General features: G+C 41.9%; 1 long non-coding RNA gene across 2 annotated transcripts in view; it reads left to right on the top strand.

Moving 5' to 3' along the window:
• LOC103277789 (uncharacterized) overlaps window positions 1-24,188 on the top strand; it is a 39,700-nt gene extending 15,512 nt beyond the window's left edge. Inside the window, exons 3-6 of one of the 2 annotated variants that reach the window (XR_010002980.1) lie at window positions 1,807-1,989; window positions 8,409-8,543; window positions 9,526-12,562; window positions 23,515-24,188. This is a non-coding gene — a long non-coding RNA (uncharacterized LOC103277789). Of the gene's footprint in view, window positions 1-1,806; window positions 4,182-8,408; window positions 8,544-9,525; window positions 12,563-23,514 lie in introns of both variants that reach the window. The other variant, XR_010002979.1, reaches the window with a different exon arrangement.
• Window positions 24,189-25,303: the final 1,115 nt, after the last annotated feature.

Here is a 25,303-nt window from a genome sequence, read left to right as displayed (position 1 = left end):
AAAGTTGAGATCAACTGCCTCTCTATGGTCTGCATCACTTCCCCACTCCCTTTCTTATTTACCGACAAGGGACAGCAGTGTGGCACCCTGAGCTTGGCAGCAGGCAGACGTAGGAAGGGTGGGGATCACATGTATGGATCCATGTATGCATGTAGGGCATTGACCACTATGGCCCCAAATGCCATCTAGCATGTAGGGCATGGACCACTATGGCCCCAAATGCCATCTAGCATGGTGTCATGTCTTAGTTTATCAGGGTCCTAAGGCACAAAACAACCTCAACCTCTTTAGCTCACTGTATATTGCAAATGTTGCTTAAAATCCTAAACTCCAAGAAATTACACATCTCTAATCACTTCCAAGATGTCTTTTTCAGCTGTATGTGCATAGTGAGGAAAATTTTCCCCTATTCCAGTTGCAGTTGTTCAACCCTGCATTAATGTGCTCACTTCTCTAGCCACTTCCACAATCCAGTGAGAGCCCAGTTTCCCAGTGGGTGATGGGTGGGTATAGAATGCCAGTTTACTGGGGGGGGGGGGGGGGGGGAGAGAGCGAGAGAGAGAGCGAGCGAGAGAGAGAGAGAGAGAGAGAGAGAGAATAGGAGGGAAGGGGCAAGAAGAGAGAATAGAATAGAGTGATTCCACAGCCCTAAACAACACTACTCCACACTATATATGAGGTGTGTGTGTGTAGGCTCCTGTATAAGAAGAAAGTTCAGATATAAGATAAATAAAGAAAACATTTTAAAAGCCAACCCATGTTCAATTCTCTGTATAGCAGATAAAGTGAGGAGAAAAATGGTGGCATGGGATATAGAATGGACTATACCAGAGAAGACTGTGGCATGGTAGGCTGCTGTCCTGCACAGGAGTACTGTACCTCACTCTGCAAAATTTTGTTTTAGGTCAGAAATATACCTATTACACTACACTACATGTTATAAGTAAATCCAGAGATCCTCATTCTTACGCCTTTTGAGCGTTATTGTTTTCAGTAGCTGTGACAGAATCTTGGTCAGTTTCTTCACAAGGAAGATTAACATCCTGCACAGCTAGAGGGAAAGTTCGGTGCTCCTCAAGTGGGGGATGCAAATTCTGTGTCCTGCCAGCTGAGAAATGCTGGGAGTTGCATCCAAACCCTTCTTCTCACTTTTCCAACTGCATTTAAAATGTCTGGGTTTCTCTGCCTCCTACAACTTGCTTTCTCAGCTTAGCTTAATTGCTGCAAACTGAGTTTCAAGTGCCAAAGATAGTTTGTGTTTAATTAATGCAATGGGAGTAGAATGGAGGTGTTGGAGGAATCCTGTCCTTCCCAGTAGGCTCAGGCAAAAGCAAACTACTGAAACCTTTTCTAGCCTGGACATTTTTCCTATTTAAAACCTTTGACCATTTTGACCACACTCTGTTGCTTGGCCACACTTGTACACCTATGAAATATTAGGAGGAATGCTGTGGAACAACACCTCATATTTCCCCCCTGTTCTCCATGAAAAAGATACATGTACAGGTAAGAGCACATACAGACAAAGCAGCTGCCACCCCATCAGTAAAAGGTGAGGTGTGAGATAAAGCACTGTGCTATGTGGATATAGGTTCCCGAAGCATTCAGCTTAGAACATGGGTGTCTTTAGTCCTCTAAGTGGACTGCATCTCCCACCATCCCTCAACTTGAGCTGTGCTGCCTCATGTTGATACGTGTTGCAATCCCTTGAGATGTGGCTGGATGAGTCTTTCTTACCCTTGACTTAAGCAGCGTTCATTTTTCTTCCCACTCTATGTACATCCCCTTTTCATACTGACTTTCCAGGGTTCATAACACAAAAACAAGTGAAGAGAGATCACAGAGTGGAAATCCAAATCTCTGCACTCCTGCGGAAATCTTTCTCCCCATCAGACCTCCCAAGTCAGGAGACCCCTTGAAATAGGACACTTTCTTCATGTCCAGGCGGAGCCACAAAGAGGCACAACATCCCTTTTAAACAAAGACCAGGTAAGTGAATAAATCAGCCATGAGATCAAATTTCCTGTGCGCCAGAGAGGGAAAAAAATGTCCTTGTAAAACACAAGAGAAAATTGACCTGCCAAGGGAATAGATGGACAATGCGATCAGCACCTGCTTTCCCCTAGAATCCAGTGCCTTGTCTGCAAAAACCATGTGGGGAAGCCCACAAAAAGAGGGGAGTCCCATTCTCTCCCCCCCAATGGAGGCCAAGAGAAGCCAGGCATTTAACAAGCCTCCTCCTTCACAAGGGATTGTACCCAGCACAGCTGTAGCAGCCAGTCTAACAATAAAACAGATGAAGACCAGTGATCCTGTCAGCAGACAGTTAGACAGCTTTTCTTTCATTTTCGTCTCTTCCCCACCCGCTGGAACTGCTGAGCATCTCCCTAACCTCATCCCTCTTTCCTGTGCAATTGACTGACCTCAATTGGCACAGGAGTCCATTTGGCTTCTGCTGTTGCGCATTTGCCTGGTGCCAATTTACCTTGAGCAGCGGATCCTGCTTTTTCAAAGACAACCACACAGACAGGTTGAGGCAGCATTGGGAAAATTCAATCTGGGGGACCCCATGAAATCTAGAGGAATCTGGAGACTGTAGTCCAAAAAGAATCCTTTCTGAGGTTGGAGTTGACACACATGAGGCTCAGGTCCAGGCTATTTGGCAGATGTTATCTCCTGGTACGAACCTTCACAGGCTCCAAGACCCTTAGGAGAGGTCCTTCTCTTGGTCCCATCAGCATCACAAGAACTGTTGGTGTGAATGAGAGAGTGAGCCTTCCTTCTCGGTGGCTGCCCCTCAGCTCCGGAACTCCCTTCTTCCCAGGGAAGCCAGAGTGGCCCCTTCCTGCTGTCCTTCTAGAGGCAAGCTATACCCTCTCTATTCAGATAGACTTTTAAAGAAGAAAGCTTTAAAGATCGAATCAAGGAATGGGCTGTTTAATGAAATTTAATAGATTTTCAGACTGTATTCTTCTCACTCCGTGGTGGCCTCATCAGCCGTGGTTCTCACCACTGCTACAGCTGTCCAAGGAGGAGTACTTCTGTTTACTGGATCGCCCCAATCTGCTAACGTCCCAAGGGGGTATGGTTCTGCACCCGGACACGCATTGCCTTAACAGCGTGGCGAATCCGTCCACCACAATAACTTCTTCATTATCTTCGTCAGTGCAAAAGATCTTGGCTGCAGCTCACAGGGCATCTACAAAGCGATCATACACTTATAAATAGTCACGTTTTTCATCATTTGGGCAATGTAAGGGGGTATTGCCCGAATCTGCCCCGTCTCCTGTAGTTCTGGACTTTTTAGGTTTGCTTGCTGATACGGGATTGTCATTTTCATTGTTGAAATGTTACCTCGTGGCGATATCCTGGTATAGAAGGAAGGCTGGTCTTCCATCTTGTTTTGCCGATCCTTTGGTTGCTCTTTTTCTTCAGAGCTTTAAGAATTTGAGACCATCAATTGCACCCGTGGTCCCATCCTGGAGTTTAGAGTTAGTTCTTTCGACTTTGACCAAGCTGCCATTTGAACCACTTTCTTCTACGAACTTGTCCTGCCTCTTGTGGAAAACTGCATTTTTAGTTGCAATCACTTCCACTCGACGTGCAAGTGAGTTGTGTTCTCTTCATTCGGACGCGCCTTATATGCGTTTTCATAAAGATAAGGTGGTTTTACACACAGATATCGCATTTCTCCCAAAGGTGGCATCTAGGTTTCATACTTCTCAAGAAATAATCCTTCCAGCTTTTTTCCAGAATCCATCTTCTTCATTAGAAAAGGCCCTTCACATGTTGGATGTTTGTAGGGCGCTGTCCTTTTATGTTGATAGGACTTCTGAATTTTGTAAATCTCCAAGACCTTTTCTAAAATACCGCAAGGATGCTAGGGGTTTCCTGTTTCTACTCAGCGGTTATCATCTTGGATTGTTGCCGCAATTTGCCTTGCCTATAAGTCAGCGGGCTGGGACTTGCCAGAACACGTGAGAGGTCACTCTACAAGATCTATGTTGACCTCTACGGCCTTCATGAGGGGCTTGCCCTTGGATGTTGTTTGCCGCGTGGCTGCGTGGTCCACTCCATTGACGTTTGTCAAGCACTACAAGGTCGATGAGGCATCTCAGAAGGATGCTGAGTTTGGGAGAGCAATACTTTTTTCTTCGGTGGCATGACGCCCACAAGCCAAGGTTAGTAACTCACTAATCTATCATATGTGCATATTTCACAGTTGACTACGTTGGAGGTTGCTTACCTGTAATCATGTTTCTCTGAGTGGTCACCTGTGAAATTCGCACATCCCCGCCCATCCTCCTTGCTGTTGTCATGCCTCTTACCTTGCTGCCATCGCGGCAGGGAACTGAGGCGGCAGCCCTCACATTGGTTATATATACATGAAGAGGAGAGTGGGCGAGGCTTCCGCCAAAAATGTGTAAGATAGCTCTAGAAGATTCCATAAGCTGTCAGCATAGGCTGAGGGATACCATATGTACAAATTTCACACGTGACCACTCGGAGAAACACGGTTACAGGTAATCTCTTTCATCAGTGCCTTCAATGGACCAATTTATTTACTCAGACTGCAGAAAAAGATACTGTGCATTCTCCATTGCATGATGTCACAATAAATTAGAACACTGGCAGCTAACAGAATTGGTTGTATAATGGTAGTGTTGAGCAGAATAGTACAGTACAAATATTGTGTTGCTACATGAGTGTAAATTTACACTATACAATCACAATATAGGATGTCAGCCATCAAATATATTTACTGGGAAGCTTTATGCAAGCATATACATGTAGATCTGCTTTTTTACTGTTGTGTAATGAGTTATTGCACCCAATATTTCCTTAGATGTTAATTATATCTGGCAGTGCAGTCTCTCTCAGCTGGCACCCAGAGGTGACTTCTGCCCTGAACCTACACAACCATAGATTGACTATGGGTTCGCAAAGCTCCCTTAGGTTACCACCCAGCTTTCTACTTTTATTTCCTCACCCTGCTATCCAGATCTCCACACAAGCACCCTGACAGAACTTTACACTTCAACAGGTTCCCAGGTTCTACAGTCAGCCCTCCACATTCACTGTGGTTAGAAACACAGGGCTCAAGTGAAAGTGAAAACTGTGAATGAAAAAGGGACTTTTAAAAACATCTATTGGAATTTCTATGCCCTCCAACTTGATTCTGGAGGAAATTTGCCATAGGAGCTGCCATGGAGGTACCTAGAGATTCCTAGAGAGAACATTTTAATCAAATCATGAATAATTAAATCTGCAAAACGCACAGATATAAGAACATGACTGTATTTTAAAGTATTATAACCATATTTATAAAGAATCTATGAATCAGTGGTCAGCATCATTTATCCAGATAAAGATATGTTTAGACAGCTGATAAGTTGCATAAGAATATGGTATGAAAGAGGGTTGATCCTTACTTAAGCGATCCCTCATTGTCTGAGTATGATGGCCTTCCAAGTGTAGTGTCTTGGCGGTGGGTATGTAGGTACCTGTGGATCCCTGTTCTTGACCTGCATGTTCTTCCACAGTGAGGACATCAGTTTCCAGTTAGAAGGTGGTCCCTATCAGGGTTGGCTTGACGTGCATTCCTCTTGGCATGTTTCTGCCTTTCACCCTCCATTCGTGCCTTTTCAAATTCCACAGCATTGCTGGTCACAGCTGACCTTCATCTAGAGCGCTCAAGGGCCAGAGTTTCCCAGTTCTCAGTGTCTATGCCACAGTTTTTAAGGTTAGCTTTAAGCCCATCTTTAAATCTCTTTTTCTGTCCACCAACATTCTGTTTTCCATTCCTGAGTTGGGAGTATAGTAACTTCTTTGAGAGATGATGATTGGGCATTCAGACAACATGGCCAGTCCAGCAGAGTTGATGGCGTAGGAGCATCACTTCAATGCTTGTGGTCTTTAATAACTTATAATAATAATAACTTTATTTTTGTACCCCACCTCCATCTCCCCGCAGGGACTCGGGGCGGCTAACATAGGGCCAAGATAAAATACAATTCACAATAAAAACAAACATCAATTGACATTCAACACAAATTGAACCACCATTTTAAACGATAACATAATGGCAAATAAAACTGCCAAGTTAAAGCAATACCATAGTTAAAATAGTAGAAGGCTGGGCAGTGGTACAAGGAGTGCATGAATAAAACCTGATGAGGTAGATAAAGTTCTGTACTATATGAGGGGAATTTGGGGTAGGATAAACGAGGAGAGTAATTACCAAATAAGGGCAAGAAAACAGTACATCAGGCCCAGTAATAGTCCTTACTGTGGAGGTTATTCTTGTGACCAGTTGTTGAAAGCACACTGGAAGAGCCAGGTTTTCAAGTCTTTCTTAAAGGTTGCCAGGGTGGGTGCTTGCCTGATCTCCCTGGGGAGGGAGTTTCAGAGCTGAGGGACCACCACGGAGAAGGCCCTCTCCCTCATCCTTGTCTTTGCTTCTTCTAGCACGCTGCCATTTGTTTGCCTGTTTTCCCAAGAGAGTTGTAGGATTTTTCGGAGGCTACGCTGATGGAATCGTTCCAGGGGTTGAGTGTGACGTCTGTAGCTTGCCATCTGTCCAATAGATGATTTCCAGTGGAAGCTTCCCATCAACAATTAAATAGAGGTTGCTGCTTCCATTGGCAGGTTTTGTGTATTTACCTTGCTGACTGTGTATATTTAGAGTCAGGGATGGGGAAAGATGCTCGTGGATCCCGATGCCTCAGGGGCCAAAATGACTGCTCTTGATTCATTCCATCTTGTCACTGGAACAGCACGTACAGTTAGACAGCAACATGTCTTGGTCCAATCTGGTATAAGCTTATATTGGTAGAACGAGGAGAATATAATTGCTCCACATTCCTACACCTAACATGTGTATCACTGACGTGTTTCATCAAACATAGAGACTATCCAGAAAATATTGAGAGGCTCTGTAGTTATCTAGGGAAGAGTGGAAAAAATAAAGGCCTCACTGCATTAGGAGAAATCCATTTGGATGGCACCAAATTTCACCATTACATTGAAAGACAATGCCAGGATGCTGGTTTTTCAAGGTTTAGATACTTTGGTTTGTGTTTGTTTTGAAAAGACCATGAAAAATTGGTTGCTTTTACTGACCAAGCAAGAATAACAACCTTGAAGTAAAGTGTTTCCATAAGATGTTCAGTAACCTATCTACACATGAAAACAGATGGAGCAAAACAAACACATATGTGAAACAAATGGCATGATGTAGCTTTGTAGCAGTCTGTGGCTTCTATCATAGTTTCATCCTAAAATCTATTTCCTTAACCTTATTTAAGAAATATCTAATATCTCAAAACAAGGAGATGTGCTTTGATTGGTTAATCTTTCTCTGATTGCTTAGGTGAGGTAAACAACCTGTCAGAGTACATAAGGTATATCTCTTTGTCTCATGTTGGACCTTACAAAATGTTTACCTCTTTCTGCTACAGAAAGTTTTTTATCCATTCCTTGTTTTGCTTGTTTTTGCTCATTTTGACCAATCTGTTAGGTTACAAAACTCACTTTTGTGACATTAAGAACAAATGCAATGGCAAGGTAGACAGTCCCACTTTGCATAAACCAGTAGATTACAGCTAATTTCATACCTGAAAATGTCTGGCTTTTAAGCTCCAACTGACATTATAGAGATTCTGGTTTCATTTATACTGAATTCCATGGTATTTAGTTGGCAAAGATTTAAATACGTCTGATTTAAATATTGCTAATTGCTATTGCTGCCATAATTATCCTCATGTATCTTTTAAAGATGTGGTCTGGTTATACTCCACGGTGGTCTCCTTTGGGAAAAATTTTATCGGTCACATTAATTTTGTTTTCTTGCAATCTTAAAATTTTGTGGCTAGATGCATGCTCTTGAACTATTTGCCCACATCTTAGAAATTGACATTTAGTCAATTAAATGGATTCTCCATGCCCTTTCAATAGTTAAAAAGTTATATATTGCAGCACTGGAAAGACAAATGCACACACTATTATTCAACGGATGAAGGACATTTCAACATTTGAAGGTACAGAACATAGAATTCATCTATAAAGAATGTGCATGTTTAGATATCTGTTCATCTTTTCAAAATGTTTTTGAATAGATAGTTTCTAGCTGGTGTACTTTCAGTTTATTATATGCAGGCTTATTCTTCTTCATTAAGTTGGTTTTTATTTCTTTTTAATTTCTTGGTTTTTAATCTTAATATGATTTTTGCTCAATCGAGAAGGAATGAAAATAGCAAAAGAGATGTATATTTAAAGAATAAGACTTTAAAAAAAGAGTACATGTCTGTATTTCATTTACAATGACTGAGGAAATGAAGGTTATAAAATTGACACTTCATATTTGTGGATTTGATTATTGTGGATTTAATTAAAATGTTCTCTCTAAGAATCTCTAGGTCCTCCAGTGTGACTCTATGGCCAACTTTCACTGTGGGAGCAGCCAGACCAGGTGACAGGAGAAAGGAAGAGAAACAGGAGATAAAAACCCTCATTCATGCCTCCCTCAATGACATGACTAGGAGGTAGGGAAAGCCACAATACCTCCCCGCCCCCCCCCCCCCCCCCCGGCAAAGATTTTTAGTTCACCAGGGGCTCAGAAATAAATATTTGATTTCTCCTTTTAAAAAAAAAAGACCCTTTCTCGACTTGTGCAAGTTCAAATAATTAGAAGATCGAGACAGAACCACTAGCAGCTGTAAACCCCTAAACTTTATGTTTCTGACCCTTTAATAAATTGTATCTATGCTTCATGACTTTTGGGTAACTTGTATCTTTCTGTGTACTGTATCTATATCTTGTATATAAAATGTATAAACTGCCATATAAAATGTATCAAGACATAACCCAGAGACAGTCAACTCTCCATGACCTGGCAAAGATAATCCCCTGAGAACAGGAAGACTGGTCAAACTCCTCTGGCTGTTTCCCAAGCCAGGTAATCACCGGGCCCATTGTTTATGTGTAGGCAATGATAGGTGACTTCCTGTGTCAGCACAGATAAACCCAAAACTGTTTGTCTAACTATATGGTTCACTTGAGGCTGAGAGGTTGCTGCCCGCAGAAACAGAAACTCAGGTGATGTGCATTTGTTAAATCTCTTTTATCGAGAGTCAAGCCCTTAATTACCCATGATCAGCACCTTTGTCCCTTGAGTCTTGCACCTTTGTTTCCTAAGATCCATATCTTTGTTTGGCACAGAACTGGACATCTGAATTCATCGAAAGCCCATCAACATATCTTTACCATTTGTTTTCTCCAGACTGTTCCCTCCCAGGGGACATCTCTGCAGCTGATTGGTCCTTCACAGTCAATCCCGGCACAGATCCTATCCTTTTTTCAGCCAATCAGGGGAGGGCGCAAAAAGTCTGAATACCTGTCAGAACTGTATAAGATGTCTTGTATTTCTCTGTTTATGCTTTTACATTTTGAAGCAAATTGCTGTACTTGCATTCTTTTGGCTTGTGTTCAACCTGGTGAGTTGTTGTTCTGTCCTGGCCTTTTCAGTTTAGCATACACTCACCAGGCATGGATCCTCTTATCTGCAGTCTACAAAGTGATTTCCTTCCCATCGAATTCAATGGAAAATAGGAAACAGGAAAGAAAAGCATTACAGCCCAGATCCATGAACAAGAATAAGCTGTCCCTTGCTCACTTGAAGTCCCACTAGGATGACAACTCCAATCAAAATTGTTGTCTGGACAATGCTGAGAAGACCTCATAGCAGATAAGTGTTAAAATAAGATTAGGAATAAAGACAGTTTCTCAAGCATGGTATAATGGAATGAGCAGCTACAATTCTGAAATCAAGATTCGATTGGTCACTTGGCCATGGAAATATACTAGATGGTTTTGGGTGAGTCATACATTGTCAGTCCCAGAAAAAGGCCTGTGATACAGTCACCTTCAGGTTCCCATAAGACGGAAATGACTTGAAGTCATGCAACAACAAATTAAATAAAGCAACGTTTAAAATATAGTTAGGAATTCTGTCTTGGTGCTGTTAGGTGGTGATTTTATTTTGGCCACAACAGGATTAATAAACTGAGATTTTCCCAAAATATTTGGGACTTCAGTTAAGCCATTTCCCTTCCATTCCAGAGGGGTCAAAGACAGCATATGTTCATTTACCTTTATCCCTCCCAGAAGACAAGCAGCACTGTTTCTTTGGTCTTTCTTCAGCAAAGGTATTTTATTTGTTAAGTGCTTAAAATTGTATGACGTACGATACAAGAAATAAAAACAAGATAAGTGCCTGCCAAAACAGCTTACAATCTAAAATAAATGTAAAAATAATGGCAACAGAGTGCTCTTCAGCATAAAAATTAGGTGTTTAGTGCCCTCCCCCCTCAATACATGAGAATCAGCTTGATGCGATGCATTCACAAGCTAAGAGTGCATGCACACACATTGCTTCCAGAACATGATGCAAACATGTGTTCTGGTCTTCTCTTGTAAGATATATAAACATGCCTCTGATGTAGTGCTAATTGTTCAATAGGCAGCAGCAATTCAGTGCTAATGGGGCCATGTGGAGTCCCTGTACAATAGATAACTTTCCTCAGAAGGAACAGGTATGCTCCAGAAAGTTTATATTTCCTTCCCTTTCTGACTGATGCATTCACTAACCCTAAAACTTTGACTATCCATCCCTTTCCCTGTGCATTTTGCCACCTTTTTCACCTTTTAACATTAAAATTGGGTTTTCTTGGCGAAATGTGTTCAGAAGTGGTTTCTCATTGCCTTCCTCTGAAGCTGAGAGAGTGTGACTTACCCAAAGTCACTTAGTAGGTTCCTGTGGCTGAGTGTGGATTTGAATCTTGATTTCCTTTAGTGCTACTGCAGCATGTAAACCACTATACCATATTGCAGGCAAACTGCGGCCCTCCAGCTGTTTGGGCCTCCAACTCCCAGAAGCGCTAACCAGATTGATCAATGGTCTAGAATTCTGAGAGTTGGTGGCTGGAGGGCCAAAGTTTGAGGACTCCTGCCATATTGGCTGTCTCACTACAAAATACATATTTTTAAATTTAAAAGTAGAAATGACTATGACAATTACAAATCTTGATCATCATAGTGGGTTTTCCAGGTAGACTAGACCTATTGATCAATGATATTTCCAGAAGTGTAGCACTATTGTTGTTGAACACAGCACACTCACCCCTGTGATTTATAGTTTTACAGGGACACTGAACCAAAATAAGATATTTTTTTCTTTTCTTCACTGAGCTTCCACAATTCCAGCAAATAACAATATTGGCAGATAGACCAGAGGCAACTCTCCTTTAAAAAAATCTTTCTATTTTTAGTTTGCAGGTATGTGCTGATATGTATCAGCACATATATGGAGCAGAACAGCAACTCCCCCTCAAAGATTCTATTGTTCCTAACTCTCCAATAATATGTATCTTTTCTTATAACTTTCTGTCTACTTTATATCCTTTGCTCCCTGTCCTGTTCCTGTGTGTGTGTGTGTGTATATATATATATATAGGCTATAAGATTTCTGCCAAAGCAAGCCGCAAGGGTCTTCACCTTGCTGCTGACCCCACCGAGGAATTTCCTGGACAAGATGGGATTGGGCACATCCTCTGGCTGCCCCAGACAAAGATGACAATCAGGACCCATTGTGTGCACATGTGAATCAACAGATGGTTTCCGCTACCGATCTGATAAGTGCCAGCCGATATTTGTGTAATCAAATGTCCCACTTGGGCTAAGAGATTGCCAACTATAAAGATGAGGATTCACAATATACATCCAAGTCTGGACCCTGATAGCAATCACCACCATTTGTTTCAGGTTTCCCGGACACTTGACTATCATAGCCCCATCTTTATCATCCAAAGTTGGACTATTATGTTAGTCAGAAGCCCCCTAAGCCCTCCAAATATGGTCACAAGAACTTCCTGGGGTCGCCCCCTCCCAAAAGGGCACCTCCTACAGGTGATCAGGCTGTCAGAAACCAACCTCAGCCATCTCCTCCCAACTGAGAGAGAATCCCCAGCTGGAACCAGTGACATCAGCGGAACCCAGCCAATAAGAGAGCAGGCCCAGGTTGGCCTCTTCCCTCAGCCAACCCGGGGAGAGAGCAGGAAACTTGAATGGAAATGGAACTGCTTAAAAATCCATGCTGTCTGTATTCATGTTTATGCTTGTACATTTTGGCATCAGTCATACATATGTCCTTTCTGGCCAGATTGAATAAACCTCTGTCACCTGTCTTCACCTGATCTGAAATTTTGGGCTTTTAGTGTAATGCTTCCCAGGCACGGGCCTTCAATATCCACAATCCTAATCTAAATTTGACCTCACTATCCATTGAATTCAATGTTTAAGCCCCACTTCTGTAATACCCTGCATTTTCAGGGCAAAAAACTTTGACATCAAATGTTCTCAGCGTTCTCACTCCATTCTAATTCTTTTTTCTATCCTTGAAATTGTAATGCAACTCTGTGGTTTCTGTTCTAGGATTCCATAGCAAAGGGACAGCATTCTGAAGCCAGTAATGGTGTGATCTGGTAATGGAGAAGGATGAAGTTATGTAAGTACATTACAAGTCATGCCTCAAATCTAGATGAATGCCAGGAGCATTTCTATCTCACGTGGATTGTGCTACAATTGTAACGGAGGCATCTAAAACCATTATAAGTTAGCACTTTTATTAGATCTAAAATGATCCTGAGAAAGCAGGAATGTAACAGTTTGGGAAAGAGCTGGCTCATCTGAATCTAGTCTAATTCCGGTGTCTTCCATCCTTGTTTAGCATTCAGCACAACACACACTACTAAGATAGAGCTATACTGCTGGTTATCAATGCAACAGGGGATCTATGGCAGGGAAGCATTTGACTCACTGATGGTAGAATTGGCAATGGGAGAACTTGGGGAACTAAAAAACTAACTGTCCAGATTATCTCTGGGATGTGAGAGCAAAAACTGGAGATGGCTCCTGAGCCTTTAATGGTTATGGAGAAGCAGGGATTGACACAGGTATTGTTTGATACCTGGTTGCATAGCCTATTTCTGAAAAATAGACCATTCAGAAAAGGAGGAGGAGTAGCATTGTATACCACAGTGGTTCTCAACCTGGGGTCCCCAGATGTTTTTGGCCTTCAACTCCCAGAAATCCTAACAGCTGATAAACTAGCTGGGATTTCTAGGGCCATAAACATCTGGGGATCCCAGGTTAAGAACCACTGGTAGACCAAGTATAAGGAGATCCATGATGTAAAACCTGGGAGTCAGGCTGACAGTATCTGGGTAAAAAGGGGGAAAGAAATAACAGGGATGCTATTGTGGGTGTTTACAACAAAACTCCAAGCCAGACTGAAGACCTAATTGATGACTTCAAAGAAGAGATGACCACACCTTCAGAAAGGAGAGATGCCATACTAATGGGAGATTTTAACTATCCTGATGTTTGTTGGAAGACAAAGTCTGTGACAGAATGAAAAATCAAAATGTGTAGTCCGCACACCGCTTTGCCAGAGAAAGAAGACATGTGCCACGCAGGTGAACAATAAAGAACAAGTAATTTATTCTCCTTAAATCTAGTACAACATATCTACAATGTGATCAGTTGCACTAACTCACATAATATCCTTTCATGAGAGATCTAAAACAGTCTTTCCTTTGTCCATGTGGATAAATTCCTTCAGCAGTCCATGAAGCAAGAGCACACTTCAAAATCTATCTCTCTTTCTCTCTGCTTCTCTCTTCAAACTCTCTCTGTACCTGCTTAGCTCAAGCCTGAACAAAAATGCAACAGTATCAAAAACTCCCAGACTTAACCAGCTCTCCAGACATGGCTCAACCAATCAGCTTCATGCATCTTATTTTGCAGTTGACATACACTCACTGGTTTCTTACATATCGTAACAAACTCTGTCAAGAATATCAGTTCCAACAAATTCCTCACTTGCCTTGGAGACTAGATTTTAAGAAAGCTGACTTCAATAAACTTAGAGAAAATCTGGGTATGAGTTTATCGTCAGGAATATTAAAATAATAAAGGAGTTCATGATAGATGTGGGTTTCAGAAAAGTGAGATATTGGAGGCTCAGTTTCAAACGGTTCCAATGAGGAGGAAAAATAGATGTCTAAAGAAACCAGAATGGATGTCTAAGGAACTTTCAATTGAGCTAAGATTTTAAAGGGATATGTACAAAAAAATGGAATGACCACAAAGAAATTCAAAGCAATAGCCATAGGAATAAAGTTACAAAAGCCAAAGTTCATAATGAGTTTAAGCTTTTTGGTCATGTCTGTTGCAAAAGGAAGAACAAGGAAATGGTAGGGCTGCTGCATGATGAAATGCTAATATGACAGAGAAAAGGCAGAACAACTTGATACCTTCTTTGCCTCAGTCTTCTCCAAAAAGGTTAACAGTGCTCAACTTAGGGAGGATGAAGCAGAGGATGCAGTAGGGGAAGTGCAGCACAGAACAGGGAAAGAGGTAGTACAGGGATACCTGACTAATCTAAATGAACTCAAGACTTCAGGGCCAGATGAACTACATTCAGGGGTATTAAAAGAACTGGCAGAAGTAATTTCAGAACCAATGGCAATCACATTTGAGAATTCTTGGAGAACAAGAGAAGTTCCATCAGATTGGTAGAAGGCAAATGTTTTCCCCATTTTAAATAAGGAGGAAAAATAGGACCCAAACAATTACCACCCAGTCTGCCTGACATCAATACCAGGAAAGATTCTGGAGCATGTCATGAAACAGACCCAGTAAAGGTACAATTTTCACTTTGGCAGCTCTACAAGTGCATAAACAAAGCTGATAGAAAAGAGATGCCCAGTGGTTATATAGTGCAGAAGTGAACACAGGAAAATTACATAAATAAACATCAGTGAATAGTGTCAGAAGAAGAAAAAGAGATTCAGGGTGGGCGGCGGGAGGGGGGAGGGGGAGAAGTATTTCTTATGTAGGACAGATAGAAAACTGAGCTGTGAAGGATGATGGATTGTAAAAGAGTAGCTTTTGCAACCTGAGTTCTCCATACAAGATACCTACAGGGGGCATTTTCAGTAAAGACTAGAGGGTATGCACGTAAATCGCACAAATCCAATTAGTATGATTTGCCCATGGCCACTCGGTGGGTTTTCATGGTTGAGTGGGGATTTGAGCCTGGGTCTCCAAAATTGTAGTGTGACACTCAAGCCACTACAACAATCTGGCTCTTTAAAGGAACACTAGTAGATACCACTTATTTAACACAACTGCTCCCTTTTTGCAGCTTTGAAAGCTGCAAAAAAGAACTTTGGCTCATTCTATTTCTCCCTCAAGCTGTTTGCCAGAAGGTGAGAATGGTTGCACAAAGCTGGATCATTGTCTGTTTATATTTCTGGCTGTTTAGCTCTTTTCAGTATTAAGGGAACGTCATCTGAGCCGTGCCCTTGTGGTGTCCCTCAAAATGTGAACAGTTGTGCATAACACAGATTGAATAAATGGGATTCATGTGCATACCCTCTAGCCTTTGCTGCTAATTCTTCCTGCATGGAGAATTCAGGGGCCTCAATGCAAAAGGCACCCTCTGGGCTCCAGATAATCCAAATTAAGGAAGGGACTGACATATTGCTACCTGAATTGAGGAGCAAGTGGCTGAGGGGGCACAACTGATCCTTCTGCATCTGCATAGGTGCAAACATACATGCTGTTATATGTCTTCAGTGTGACTTTGGTTGACGGTAACCCTATCCTAGTGTTTTCTTGGACAAATTTATTTTATTCAGAGGAGGTTTGCCATTGCTTTCCTCTGAGGCTGAGATAGCATGACTTGCCAAAGGACAAGTGAGTTTCTATGACTGAGTAGCACTCTGGTCTCCAGAGTGCTAGTCCAACACTCAAACCACTACACCACGCTGGCTTTGATATTATGTTCCATGAGGATGGCAGGCCTATGATTAAGGATGGAATAGATATTCAAAGTGGTGAAAATGATACCCTGGAACAATCACATCTGCCTATTTTTGTTTCATGTGATATATGCTGTCCAATAATCAATAATTCTGTAATTTGAGATTGGTTAGTGGGTGTCACATGGCCCAGGGCATGTTGCAATTTATCATTTATATAGCACACACTTAATGCACAGTGTGCCTTACCATATTTATCTTGTGTGTCCTCACAATTCTTGAGAGGAGGCAGGTCATTATCCCTCCCCACTTTATAGATAGGAAATGGAGGCTAAGAGGTAGTAAATTACTCAAGGCTGCCCAGTGTGTTCTCTGTTGACCTGGGATTTGACCCAGGGCCTGCTGTTCACTATCCCACACTCTCTACCATGGAGCCAAACTTAGCTTTTGCATGATGTCATTTGGGTGGACAAATTAATTCCAGCATCTCCTATTGACAAATCTGCAATAAAATATCAAACCAATCAATCCTGAAGGCCAGATCATCCTACTAATGAGAAGGAAAGTTCCACAAATATTCATGTTTAAGTCCGGTTTATATCTCTACATTCCACTTAATATTTGTCATTTTGGCCAAACTCCTTGCCCAGGGCCAGAACTGACCTGAGCCATGATGTTGTCTGAGACAAAGAGGGCATCCCCTTGGAAGCGAATCCTTCTTAAAACTTGGAATAAAGGCAACACGTGCCATTGAGACCATTAAGCAAGTTTAGGGACCCCACGACTGACAGTTCTCTCCGTAAACACCTTGCTCAGTGTCATCTGTCTGAGGTGGCTGCCTCACCCTGCCCAATAGTAGGCCAGCTTTGTACAATATAGATTTCCTGTATGCTATTTATTCAACAGCTGTGGGTCTATGGACTGTAATAAAGTTTTGTATATAGATTTCCTGCTGTCAGGAAAAGAGGTCTATTTTGTATACGTGTATTGCATTCATGTGGTCTGACCTAAGTTGGATCTTGCAAGTCATAATAATATCTTTAGAGCATGACCAATTGAGAGCTGGGGTTAATTTAGGAGGCGGAATACTAGATTTAGAGTGGCTTTGGATCCTCACTTCAGCAATTTCTGTTAATGGGTGACTTTGCGACAGTCACTTACACACTTCCCTCCTATAATACTGATGAAACTTTATTAAACTTCAGTGGACACTCATGGGGATATGGTTAAGCAGTTAAAATTCACGAGTAAACCAGGTTTACTGGGGTAAACTGGGATGGTGTTACTGGGGGGGGGAGTGTTGAACCCCTAACCTCCCCCTTCCCGGCTACAGCCCTGCATATGATATATAAGCATAGACATATTATAAACTTTTCAAAAAGCTTTAAGCGCATTATACACATAATTCATGCCCTAAAACAACCTAATGACTCATACTAAGTTATTAAAGAATATTAAATAAGGTACCAAACAACCAACAAATCTTACACTACTCACCTGGTTTGCCCCTCAGGATTGAGGAAGTACACAGCTACAGTCACAAGATTCAAACATTGAGAGCGCTTCCAGACAGGGGTAAAAACCCAGTCGAAGCGGGTTTTTAAAACCTGTTTTGGCATGGGTTTCTGTCCCCACAAGAGCCCCCAAACCTGGGCTTTCTAGACACCCAGAAGCCCCCCAAGATAAGCCCTTAAAATTTTTTAAAACATACTTGGCCGCCATTAAGATACTCTTGGCGTTCTTCTGGCTCATAAAATTATGCATCAGGAGACCGGTGTGTGTATGTCCCCTGGCGCACCATTTCTACATGCCAGGAGGACTCCAAGGTACCTTGATAGCGGCCAGGTACATTGTTTTAAATTTTAATGGTTTATTTTTCAAGTTTGGAGGTGGGTTGGGTGCCCTCCTGGTTTTCTGGACTCCAAGATGGCTATGTGGATTGGACCCACACCTGGTAAGGCCCAGATCTTACCTAAGATCCAGTCTTACCAGATATCTAATTAATTCAGAAGAAATCAAGGAAACCAGACGTTCAGACGTCTCTGGTAAAAGTGTGACAGGCCCCACATTTTGGGGCCTGCCTGAAAGGGCCCTTACTCAAAAGTAGATCATGTAGGATCAACTGGATTAGTATGGTTTTGGTATTAGCAATCTCAGTAATTGAATGCAGAGTGACACAAGTTACCTTGAGCCCTTTGCAATGCAAGCAAAGTAATACACTAAAAAGTACGGTAACTAATACAATTATAGGTGCATTTATACAAAGATTTTATCTGGCAAAGAACCTTAAAAGGAATTCAGTGCAATAATTCCAAATATAACCCACTCCATCCAAAAGGGGATTTAAAATATAGATTCCATTAAAAATCACAAAGCTTGTGTGCCTAATTATAAAATTTATCAAATGGAAAGAACTTATCTTCATTGATGACTGGAGAATGGTATCTTAGTTATTTTCAATATGAAAAGATGTTAAGCTAACAAATGACAATGAAAGCCTAGAAGAGGTGTGGTCTTTATGTATGTTTGGTCTTCTGGATTTCCACACCAATATAACTTAGTATTTCATTATCTGCGCCAGGAAAATTGAATTTTGAATCTCTTATCCCCGGACTTTTACTAAAATTCAAGGGGGAATGAATAAACTCAAGAAAGGGGGAGATTCACGAGATGGGATTACAAGGAGAGGAAGGAAAAGCAAGATAAACTTCAAGCAGATGTTTCCTTTTCTCCAAATCTCAAACCAGTAACAAATGGGGTTGGATTTTTCACCTTGACTTTGGTAAGGCTTCTTATATAGCAATGTAATATACATTAAAAATCAAATCTAAACTTAATGTAATTGTTTAAAATGTCCCTCTTTCAATTTAAATGCAGTCAATATTTTAAGCTTACTAAAATTAATTCATTGTAAACTTTTCTTTAATACATTTCCGACATTTGTACAGAGGCAGCTACAATGACAAAATGTTCTGCCAGCATATCCATTTTGCCAGCTAAAATACTGTGAAACGCTTCTCCTTTCCCTCACCCCATCATTGCCATCACAGGTATAAAAACAGACCAGATGAGTCAGCTTCCAGCCTCCATGTTTAGTGGAACCTTCGTTTACAGGGAGAGCATTCCTTAAATACTGGGTGCTGGAAAAGGTCACCAAATTTGTGTCTGTCTTGTGATATCTGTACTGATGTCCAACTAGTTCCTGCTGACAAAGGGATGCTGGATTAGATGGTCATATGCCTTGGGATCCTGTTGGACTCCACATTCCATCAGCCCCAGAAACAAAACTGCAAAATAGTTGGACATGATGGAAGTTGTTGGAAGATCATAAACCGCTCACCTAAAGTGCACTAAAGTGATTCTTAATTTGGATGGGCATGTCTATTTTTCTCATCCAAAGGCCAAAGAGTCTGTTTTCTTCCCACGCCTCCTTATATTTTAAATTCTTTAACCCTTCCAGATCTCAGTTTTCTCAGGCCCCTTCTAACACTGCCCTATATCCTTGGATCTGATCCCAGATTATCTGCTTTGAACTAGAGTATATGAGTCTCTACTGCCAGATAATCCAGTTAAAAGCAGACAATCTGGATTTTATATGGCAGTGTAGAAGAGGCCTCAGATTCTCCTTCCATCCTCCTCTGACCTTCCCATTCTCTCACACGTTTCCCATCACAGACCTGATAAACTTTCAAAGGCAATTACATACAAGGAGACGGTTACTTAATCTGATCCTTTGAACATGGGTTTATTTGCATCTTTTCATCCAAATCAGTTGATACCTGCATTCGTGTAACCTAGGGAGCAAACCATCTTCCATATGAATCTTCTTGGCCTCCAACCTTTTTGCTCGTCAGCTACAACAATCCTCTCTTAATCCTCACTCATTGTGGCTACCTCTCTCTAGAATAATATGCCAACATACTGTGAGCCAACACAATAGTGTCCATGGGTGCATCTACCCTGTCAAGCTAATGCAGTTTGGCACCACTTTAATTGCCAGAGCTCAATGCTATAGATTATTGGAGTTGTTGTTTTACAAGGTCTTTAGCCTTCTTTGCCACATAGTGTTGATGCCTCACCAAATTACAAATCCCCTGATTCTATAGCATTGTGCCATGGCAGGTAAATTGGTGTCAAATTGCATTAAATTACAGGGTAAACGCACCACAAAAATATGGCCCTGGGCTACTTGTAACAGCAACCTCAAAAATGGGTCAGAATTTGGATAAGAGATATTCCAAATACATTGTATAAGGGAGGATGTAGTGAATGAGTTAATTTTTCATCCCCAAGTAAGGAGCCCCCGGTGGCACAAATGAGTTAAACCCTTGTGCTGGCAGGACTGCTGACTTGAAGGTTAAGTTGCTGACCAGAAGGTTTGAATCCGTGGAGAGCACAGATAAGCTCCCTCTGTCAGCTCCAGCTCCATGCAGGGACATGAGAGAAACCTCCCACAAGGATAGTAAAACATCAAACATCCGGGCATCTCCTGGGCAACATCCTTGCAGACAGCCAATTCTCTCACACCAGAAGCAACTTGCAGTTTCTCAAGTCGCTCCTGACACGAAAACAAAAGCTCATGGTACAGCCTGCTCTTTGTATCCACAGATCTACCATTGACTTTAAAATATATATATTAAAAATTCCCAAAAAGCAATACTTTATTTTTCTTTTTTATATAAGGGACACTATTTAACTATGCAAGTATATAAAAGTGACATGTGGGGACCTGGAACCAAACCCCGGTGGATAATAAGGGCCCATTTATTTGTCTTGTTAGCAATCCATGGTATCCATAGAACTCGCTCTCCTACAGTATCACTTTTCAAATGAGTAGTTTTTCTTTCTATCAGCTTCACTGTCCAGCTCTCACCTCTATACATAGGAACTGGAAATGCTAACGCTGGACAAACAGACACCTTCAAATATAGCAATGACCTCTGTAAAATAGGACACTGACATTCCTAATAAGAAACTATCATACAGGATCCTTTAGGGTAGAAGATATGTTGACTCAATACACCAGATACTTCTCATTCTGAAGGCTCTCTCTGTGTGTGTATTTCAAATTTCTTGATCCATTACTTCACAACAAGAAATCAGACATTGTTAACAGCTTCCGGTGAAGTTTTTGCAGGATTGTTAAACAAATCAAGTGGTGGCTTCTAATTCCTTTGTTTTAATGAGAGAGGGAAATGGGGTTTTATTAATCATTTGGGGCTTTCAGAAATTGCCTTTAAGTGCCTCACTTTGTTAAGGGAAAAATCAATAAAGAAGAGAAAAGCTAAGTTTTTAAATGGACGCAAGTGACAAAAACCGGGGCCAATTACTCCCCCTCCCCAAAATGAAGCACTTGCTGAGCTTCCATTAGCTCAATTATACTTTCAAAAGCTTCCCCAAACATCATTTCACCACTTCCAGCCCAACCCAGCCCAACCCACTCTGCATCATTTTTACATCCAACTCCACAACCATTAACTAACACAAAGTTATTTATTGGAGGAAATGTAGGCTTCTTTGCATTTCATTGGAATGCATTGGAGGGATTGATCCCAGGTTGATGTTCAGCTATTTCAAAGAGCCTGACCACCCTGGTGCTAGTTCAAAGAGAGTCAGCACCAAAGTAGCTCACTTCTTGGCTTTTGGCAGCTTTTTCCAATCTGATGTGTCCCAGACTTATTTAAATACAATTCCTATCAACACCAAGCCAACTTGAGGACACCAGATTGAACAAGAATGGTTTGGGATTGTGCTCTGAGGAAACAAAAGAACCTAGAAGTAAATTCATAGAGTTGAAAGAGATCACAAGGGCCATCCAGTCCAACACAATCACAGCACTTCTGGCAGATGAGTATGCCTCTTGACATGGAAAGAGTTGGATGTCGATGTACTATTTTATAAAGAAAAACACAGGGCAAAACAACATCCTCCCTGATATCTTGGTTATTTGGGGTTTTTTTCCATATCAGGAGCAACTTGAGAAACTGCAAGTCGCCTCTGGTTTGAGAGAATAGTCTCACCAGGCACAGATCACAGCCAGTAGCGGTTATCCACTTAACAGATCTCGGTATCCTTGCCATGGATTTCGCTATCCACTGTCCCCATCTCACTATCCATGACCCCTTTATATTGCTCTAATTCAGAATGGGACAGTTTGAGTTAGATAATTACAGTCTTTTATTCAAGCAATGAAAATCTATGAAGAAATGGGGTATTCATAGTTAGCAGTGATATAACAAAAGCAGTTAAAGGATACAATGAAAAGTATGACTGAATAATATTGGTAAGACTCTAAGGAAAACACTACAGTCATAACCCAGGTTTATGCACCAACTGCAGAGGCAGAAAAGAAGAAATTTGAAAATGTAGCCCTGGGGTTCAAGATTATTGGTTTTGCAGCCCTCCAGGCTCCCTAGACCAGGGCTTCTTAAATGTTTCCACTTGCAACCTTTTTTGTCCCAAGAATAGCACCAGAGAAGCTAGAAAAGCCCACAAACACTTCCGTTTGTGGGCCTCTCTAGGTTCCCCAGTGCTATTCTGGGGAATGTTTGAATTGGAAGAACACTATAGAATTATATTATAGGACCTAGAAAGGCTCACAAACACTTTGGGATGGTCTTTTTGGAAATATAGGTTAGTGAAATGGTGAATATTGAGTTCATGGATAAGGGGGTCATAGTATGATATAGCAACCCATGGCCAGGGAGAAAAAACCCATAGCTTTAAAAATTATTTTTATAGTTATGAAGATGGTGAAATGCATTCAGAAAATGCATCAGCTACTACTAGGTCTTGATTCCCATGTGTGTGCCGTACAGAGGTGCATACATGACACATAGATGTTTTCCCAAGTCCATTGCTAGTGTTGGAGATTGTCGAAAGCTTGCTGGTTTTTCTCCAGGTCTTGCATTACTGCAGCCAGAAGTTGTACAATAAAAAAGCTTGTGAGTCAGAAAACTGGCACTCTCTGACTTGCTTCAAGTGGGACCAAAGACTCAAGTGTACACACACACTGTTGTGAATGAGTCTTCTGAGGCTGTGAGTGATAATGGATGGATCAAGAGAGGAAGGAAGAACCCTCGCGAGGAGGGCTTGCTGGAAGATTTATACAGGAAGAGAATCAGGGAGATTGATGAGGAGTCTTTTGAGGAAGATTCATGTGGGGACTTTGAACTGGAAATGGATGCTGAGGAACCAGTGGTGTCAGAGGAAGTTGGCATAGATTGGGCACGGGCTTCGGAGGATCTTGGGGGAGGAATCTGGGTCCATGGATGCTATAAATGCAGATCCCACATGGTCTGCCTGGAGGAATGAGGGTAGTTCCACAGGTATGGATAGAGTTGGGTGTGGGCAGGATGATCTTGACTCTGATGAGGAGTTTGGGACGGCTGATCCAAGGGCGTTAGAGGTTTGGACGCCCAAGGAAACCTAAATAAATTGGGGATGTTGGGTCACTATGCTTTGCGTGTGGCAAGGTGTTGCTGGACATCATTGGGTTTCCTGTATGTGATTCTGAAGACTGGCTTGGGACTTTGCAACAGATGTAAATTTAATCCGGGTTATTCTGCAACGGAGGGCTGGAATTGTGTGGGTTTCCCTGGACTGCACTGTTATTACTATTTTGCATTAGCTGCTGTTCGCCTCCGTTGTCTTGGCTCTTTGTGCCATTCCATGACGTGGACCTTCTTGTGATGACTTCACCCCTTGGACCTTGGACTGGAACTCAACTCGGCTTATCTCTTCGCTCCCAAAATCGGCTTGGCGTCGTTCCTGTCTTTGTGGCTGTCTACTGTTGCTGACTACTGGCTTTGTTTCCGACCCTGACGCATTCTCCTTATCCCGACTTCGGACCGGCTTGACTACGTTTCAGCATTCTGCTCCTTTAACTCCTGGCTCGGCGTTTGTCTCTGCAGTGGTTTGCCGCTAACTCTTCAGCGTCTTCCAGTTTCACTTGCTTTTGCTGCTCACAGCAAGGAGCTTTTTAGCCGGGTTTGGGTTCTTGTTTCAGTTTGAAATCGCTGTTGTACTTCTGGGTTTTGGGAAAGTTTTTGGGGCTTCATAACTGTTTGCCTTTGTTTGTTTTGCCATTTTAAGCCTGTTTTGAGCTTTTGGGCTGAGTTCAAGTATTCTATGTTAAATCCGGATTATATCTCTGGTTAATCCGGATTATATGCCAATTAATGCTTTTGGCGTTTTTCCTACTTTGACTGCCTAATAACACTGAAGATTAAGTGTTTCAAGTCTTTGTTAATTTACTGAACTATTTTGGGACTATTACTTTATTAAACTATATTTTGGCTCTCAGTTGACGTCTGACCTTTGACACACACTCTTGTCCCCCCCCCCCTTCCTTTCTCCTTGCTCCTGCCTTGTAGCTACACTGACTTTCCACAGGTACAATATCTTTGCACTGAGCCAGAGATCCATGGGGTAAGCTAAGAATGCGCAGAGGTGACTGTCAGATCTTTAAAATTACTCTTTCACACACAAAAATAGGACTCTTCTTCTCTATCATAGGATCTCTCTGAGGTCTGCCTGCTTGTTTGCCTGGAGACCTGGGGATGTATAGCAATTCTCTGAGGTTCAGTCAGCACTCAGATATCTGGCAACTTTATTGATAGAACAGCTGCTGTAAGTAGAGCCATGAGGTTTTATCTTAAAGAGCCCTGTATCCTCCCAAACCCCACTTTAGAAGTCAGAGAGTGATTTTGGGGCAGCATATAAGTCTGGGAAGGCTTTCAGAGGAGGAGAATAAAACACCATTAAATTAATTGACATCCATAAACTTGATATTGGCCATAAACCAGACATCAGAAGCTGCCCAGCATCAAGCCACCTCTGGCTGTGTTCTGACATATAGCGGGCAGATCATAAAGTTCTGCCAATATACTTATGCAGAGTGCAGGAGTGCATGGAAGGAGGATGTAGGCAACAATCCTGGCAATGGACTGAGGAAACATTTCCAGCATACCCGGTGACCAATTAGTTTGGGTTGGGGTGAGCAGAGCTGAGCACTGTAGGCACTACCAACCACTTGTATATGGAGTTATCCAATAATTACTTATGCAGGTCAAAGAAAAAGTAGATCCCTTAATATAACCTCTCTAGTTGAACTAGTGTAGTGAGCCACAGGATTTCAGCCTATCTGACCATCCAGTCTAGCACTAGCTATTCTGCTTGGCATCTACTACATCAGGGATGGGGAGTTTGTGCCCCCCCCCCCAGATATCCCTGTATTACCAGTACGTTTATTGCTCAATATATACTAAGATTATTTAGGTCAAAGGTTGCTGCACCCCTCTGATCACAGTGCACTGGCTGAGCAGCACTTCCAAAAGTGTATAGTAAAGGTAAAGCTTTCCCCTTGACATTAAGTCTAGTTGTGTCCAACTCTGGAGGGTGGTGCTCATCTCCATTTC

The sequence above is a fragment of the Anolis carolinensis genome, chromosome 2, assembly GCF_035594765.1.
Source record: "Anolis carolinensis isolate JA03-04 chromosome 2, rAnoCar3.1.pri, whole genome shotgun sequence".
In the NCBI taxonomy this organism is placed as follows: domain Eukaryota; kingdom Metazoa; phylum Chordata; class Lepidosauria; order Squamata; family Dactyloidae; genus Anolis; species Anolis carolinensis.
The sequence above is the reverse complement of the archived record's forward strand: the minus strand, read 5'-3'. Positions and strand labels throughout refer to the sequence as shown.